The sequence below is a fragment of the Desmodus rotundus genome, chromosome 5 (assembly GCF_022682495.2).
Source record: "Desmodus rotundus isolate HL8 chromosome 5, HLdesRot8A.1, whole genome shotgun sequence".
Taxonomy (NCBI): domain Eukaryota; kingdom Metazoa; phylum Chordata; class Mammalia; order Chiroptera; family Phyllostomidae; genus Desmodus; species Desmodus rotundus.
The window spans coordinates 123,899,302-123,905,464 of NC_071391.1; the positions used below are offsets into that span (position 1 = coordinate 123,899,302).

The following is a 6,163-nucleotide window of genomic DNA, read 5'->3' on the forward strand; positions in this document are numbered from 1 at the left end:
TTATGGATCCACTAGCATTCAGCATCAACACTAATTTTATAAGGATGCCTCTCCTGAACAGCTTCCTGCTAAGCCTGGACCATTCTAAGTGCTATTATTAGTTGTACTTCTTGCATTATAGCCCCTATATATCTCATTGAAATCACCCATTTCTTGTCTGAGATTTCCACTAATCCTAAATGCTCAAAGACAGAAATTGTGCCCATGTGTCCTCAGTACCTGGCTTGGTGCACAAGCTGGTGCTGTGTGTATGAATGAACTCATCTCAAATAAAAGAACTCAACTAGTGTAGTCGATTGGATGAACCACTCCTATTAGAGACAAAAATGTATGAGGCTCAGTCTCTAGAGAGTTAGATTCTCTTTTTAAGGTAAGAGTCACGCAGTAAATCTCTCTGCTCACTCAGGAAGGTTTATTTCCCTGGCCCTCTGTAACTAAGTGTGTAATTTTGCTAGTGCATGGGAACCATTGACATGACTCACAGGGTCTGGTGGCCAGAGCTGACAGGGACTCTATTTGTCTAACACCCACCCCCCAAGTTATCTCAGTCTTGTGTCTGGCACTGGTTGGCTGCGTGATCTTGAAGCAGACTGTAGCACTTCCCTGGGACTCCCAGTGTCGGACTGGCTGAGGTTGAGGCTATAGCTGAGCTGGAATGTGATTTGGAGTGTGATGTTGACTGTCACCTAAGTCTAGCTTCCTTTAGGAACCTTCTAGAACCTGATTGTCTACCAATGTCCTGAAAACTCCTTGCTCTCAGAGCCAATGGTCTGATTCACCAATTTGGGTAAAGAGTGAACTTAGGAAAATTTAATTCAGTGTGACCTTAGATAATGCATATCTCTCTGAGTCTCTGAGTTGTTGTCATAGTTTTGCTTATGTATTTATTTTTTATTTTTTGTTGTATGTCCTATTTTTTTTTTGTTTTTCTCCACAAAATATAGGGTTTGGGTTAGAGCGATGATTCTTAACCCTGACTTCATTCAGAATCCCCTGGAGAGGCATTAAGACACTCTCATGCCTGCATTCCTCCCATTCACACCTGGGCCCCTCCCAGTCTGGTTAACTCAGAGTCTCTGGGAATGGGGACCAGCATTTTTAATAAGTTTCCCAAGAAATTCCGATGCACAGTGAGAGCTTGGACTGCTGCGGCCTAGATGGAACCTGCAGTCTTTCTCAGTTCTCTGGTCCAGTGACCCACGCATCTACACCACTGCTGCCTGCGGCCCTCGGGATGTTGTCTGAGTCCTGTCACAGTACCCTGAACATAACCCTTGACTTTGGTCAATGCTCACAGGGTCATTAGCTCAGACTCATCCAATCTGTACTGTCCACGGGGGCCCCAAATCTGACTCAGCATCCTGGCTTATGGGGCCATTCTGATTTTGGTGTTTTAAGGCAAAGGAAATCCAGACCTAAACTAATAACAGAACAACTACTGTGTACCATCACAGCACAGATAATTGCTAATCCTCGCAACCACTTTTAGGTATAGGATGCATTTTTTCCTCTAAAAAAGGAAACTAGAGGCTCAGGGAAATGAAGAGACTTGATGAAAGCAAAGCTGGTGATTTGGTGGGGCTGAGATTCAAGTTCAAGTTCATCTGGATCCAAACCCCACATTCTTCCATTGTACCTACTTGGCCAAAGAGAGACCATGCTCAGGGCCAGGAAAGAATGGGTTTACCTAAGACAGAAGCACTGGGCTTTGGCTGGGTCACTGGCTGTCAGAAGTCCCAGGAGAAGCCCTTCAATCAGGTGGGAGCTGAGCCCCACAGTCCCCTTAGCTCCAGACCCCCCTGTGTGGGGAGACAGTGCTCTTGAATAACACACATCAGGCTGCCAGCCTCAGTTTGTAGTTTTACAGTCCACTAATTAGGCCATTTTAACTAATTTGTTTGCATTTTGTATGAGCAAGTTGGGCTTTTGGATTGACTAATGTAATTGCAGCTGGTTTCTGCCAAATACAAATTACTCAGTCTAGTGTGGGTTAGAGAGAAAAGCAAATATTTAATAGGCATCAATACCCTTGTAGCTTTTTAGTGGAGCCTTTTTCCCCCTGTGAAAAGTTGAAGTAATTTCTGCAGCATCTGATTGAACTTTCATGTTGGGAAATGACTTTTTAATCACTTTTTTGAAAAAAATAATGAGGCAAATGCTTTAGTGGCTCTGTGGAAGTTTATCCCTGATCCATTTACCCCTAAGCTCAGGAAACATTCGGGACTTTTCCGTCTCCAGGTTGGTTTACCACAATCCCCTTCTGTGTAGGCCGCTCCAGTGACCGTCGATCATCCGCAACACAGGCTGTCACAGTTAGCAGGGGCCTGAGAGACCATCTAGGCCATCAGTTCTCAAGGCGTGTCTGCGGACCAGCAGCATCAGCACCAGCATCTCCTGGGCATTTGTTAGAGAGACAGATTCTCAGGCCTGCCGAGTCAGGAATTCTGGGGATAAGGCCAAGCAAACTCTTTTAACAAGCCCCCCAGGAGAATCGGACACATGCTAAATGTTGAGAACCATTGACCTTGTCTGACCATCTCATTTCACGGATGAGGAAACTGAGGCCTGGGAAGAAGCATGTGGTCGCGGCGGGAACTGTGTCTGCTTCACTCACTGGGCTTCCCCCAGGTTTAGCCCAGGGCCTGTGGTAAGCACCCAGTGATGTTTGCTGGATGAACGAATGATGGAATGCATGAGCTAGAACTAGAAACAAAGCTCTTAATTCTGTTTTACAGGCCAGTGTTTTTTCTTTCTCTGAGGAAGGACTACTTCTTGGTTCTTGCTTTGGGGGAGGGACAATGGTTAGAGCTGGAAACATTTTATCCTTTGGGGGAAGACAGCCTGGCTCTCACAGCCTTGCTCCCAAGCCATGGGCCAACCATGGCTTACCCATCCCTAACCCAGTGGATTGACCAGGCCCAAACCCCATGAGACTTTGTTTCCATCGCTTCCATAGACCCTAACATTGTCTGAGGCAGAACCAGGCCCCTTGCCTGGGTGTTTGATTCCCTGACCAATAACCTCAGCTCAGCTCGTGAATGGGAAGAGTAAAGCTAAGATCTGATTCATGAAAAGGGGGTGGGCGACTGTAAAGATAGGATGTCAGGAAGGTCCAATTACTGGGCCCTCTGAAGCCAAATAATAATAATAATAATAAGTCCTGGTCCTCCAAGCTTCTGATGGCAGGCCTGTGGAGCCCTGTTGTCTAGATCTGCAGGAAGTGCCCTCCACTCCCTTGACCCCACCCCCGCCCCCGAGGCCTACCCTGATGATCTTCTAGGAATGAGAAGAAGAGGAAGGAAAGTAGTGCCCATGAATTTTCAAACAAACAAGGGAATCTCCCAGGGCCATGAGGAACAGGCTTTCAAAAAGGGTTCCTGGATTCTTAATTCTGTTAACTTCTAAGAATTTATGAAGCAACTAAAAGTACCACACCATATGGATTCAGACACCCAAGGAGCTTATGTTCATCTAACCTCAAGTTCAAATGGCTCTTAGGACACGCAGCTGCCCAAATCCCTTGCCTTTCTTGTCTACATGTATCATGGAGCCCATGAAAGGGTTGCACGACCTTTTCAACCTTCATGGCATCCTTTCCACCCTCCCTTGGGCACTCAGCACCTTCATAGTTATTCCCCTTCCCTGAAACCTTTCCTCAGGAAAAAACCTGACAAACTCATTCGCTTACAGGGGGTAGGAACTAATGAGAGTTGCCACCTCCACCCCATGGAAGATGTAAGCTAAAGATTCCATGCCCAGTGCTACCTGTTAGTTCCTAATTTGTTGTAGACTATCTAACCCACAACCGTGTCTTCTAACACTAGGTGCCCACCCACATAAGGGATCGATCCTCTCTGGGGCAACTTCCGACCCAATAGGCCAAAGAGACTCTCCCTCTAGGGAGTTTGGAGTTGGCCAGTCAAAAAGTCAGTAGGACTCTGCTGGTCGCCCAGGTGAGGAAATATAAATCCCAGGACTGAGAGAGTCTTGGTCCATCAGGCACACAAAGAAGCAGAGAATGTCAGTCAGCAGACAGGCGTGACCAAAGCACAGGTGAGAGTGAGTGAGGGTGAGAGTGAGGGAGAGAATGGCCACCTCTCTCCTGGTGCTTCTTCCATGTCTGATCCAAGACCTTTCAGAGGCAACTTGGCTCCCTGAGATACTCTTGTTTCCTTAACCGAAACCCCTGTATCATTTTAATGATGCTTGTTTGACTAGGTTTCTCTCACTTGTCACAAGGACGTTCTTTGAGTTCCACACAGAGCTGTGTACCACAGACACATCCAGTGATTCTCTGTGGAACAAATGAGTGATGCTCAGTCCCATGGCTCGCAGACACCAGCCCAGCTGATTGCCTATACCTGCTGGCTGTGTTTGAATTGTCTTGGGTGCTTGCTCAGCACATGAAGTCCAGACCCACCTTTGGACCTTCTGATTTAGTCTATGGTTGAGCTTGAGGATTTGTATTTTTCTGCTGCTCCCTAGGGCTTCCAGGTGGAGGGCTGAAGAGGTTCCTAGTTATCCCTGTACACAGATTCTTACTTCATGTGTTCTTGAGTTAAAGAGTTCTATTTTTATCCCTGGCCAGGTAGCTCAGTTGGTTAGAGCATTTTCCTAATATGCCAAGCTTGTGGGTTCAATCCTCAGTCAGGGCACATACAAGAGTCAACCAATGAATGCATAAGTAAGTGGAACAACAAATCAATGTCTCTCTCTCTCAAAAAAAAATCAATCAATAAAAAATGTTTAAAATAGAGTTCTATTGCAAAGGACAATTTTATTAGCAAATAATTACTGTGCACCTACTAGGAGCAAGCCACTGTTCTAGATGCTAAGGAAATAGCTGTGAAAAACATAGATGAGGTGCCTGCTTCTGTGGGTTGGCATCTAGATCAAGGACATGGAAATTAAAGAAGTTAACAAACAAAGGATGATGATGGTTCCGAAGAGGAGACATGCGGTAAAGAAAATAGAAAGGGGTGATGTGGTAGAGTGACTTCAGGAACCAACCGAGATGGTTACTCAGAGAAAGACTCCCTGAGAAGGTGCCATTTGAACAGGAAGTTGCCAGCTATGGACACGTGAAAGAAGAGCTCTCCAGACAGAGGGAAGAGACCACGCACAAGCATTGACCTGGGGGATGGTGGTTTGTCATATTCAAAACCAGACAGACAGAAGGCCTGTGTGGCTGGCGTGTGCACGTCCTTGAGAAGAGCACTCTCAGTGGAGGGAGGGGGACAGGAGACAGACTGGACAACATCCTTAGCTATTTGAGACTGTTTTATGTCAAAGAGAAGCCGGTAAATGGGGCAGCAACTGCAGAGGGTTATCAGCTTGAGGGAAGGGTCTGTGATGGTGATCATTTGGTTCATTTGATTTTACTGAAGCAAGTTGGGTGCTGATGGGAATGATCAGCTCAGGCTCTCATGTGAGCGTCCACCCCCATCAGATGCTACTGACCTCTGTGGAGGGGTCAGGCAATCGCAAAGATCCTCAGGGTATTTACTGCTTCTATTGATATGGCCCCTCCCAGGCCCCTCACTGCAGAGAGGAACTGTAAAATACTTTCTTTGGACATCTGCACACCTCCTCTGCTTGTGCTGGTCTTTTCAGTAGAGGATGGATGGGGAGGGCCTGGATAAGAGGGCTGACCCCAGCCTGCACAAAGGAGATACCATTGCTCCATGCACAGCAAACCTAGCTCCATGCACAGTGGGCACGGCTTCACCACTTGGAGAAATACCCAGCCAAAGGGACTTCAGCAGTGCTCTTCCTAACCTGGGCTCTAAAGTGTCTGAATAAAAGGAAGAATATCTAGAATTTATGAGAATGTCTTAAAAAGCAATCTTGCATTAATTATTACATGCAGACTGTAATTATAGATTAAAATAAGGGCTGTTCTATTTGTCAGGTGAGAAAACTGTGTGCTAGGCATCCTTATAGTTTCTTGGGCTGTGAAAGGTGCCCCCCCATCACCATTCCCCATCCCTCCGGAGCCCACCTCCCTCATGGACATGCATTCACACACACGTGCGCACGCGCGCACACACACACACTGTGCTTATCCCAGAGTACTCCAATGTCATCTGAGGTCCAACAAACAACTCAGGTGTCATTTTAGTCATCAAAATGAGAGACAATGGAATCTCTACTGATTTTAGAA

General features: G+C 46.4%; 1 long non-coding RNA gene across 2 annotated transcripts in view; it reads left to right on the forward strand.

Moving 5' to 3' along the window:
* Positions 1 to 6,163, forward strand: part of LOC123478952 (uncharacterized) — a 125,965-nt gene that overhangs the window by 108,833 nt on the left and 10,969 nt on the right. The window lies entirely within an intron of this gene.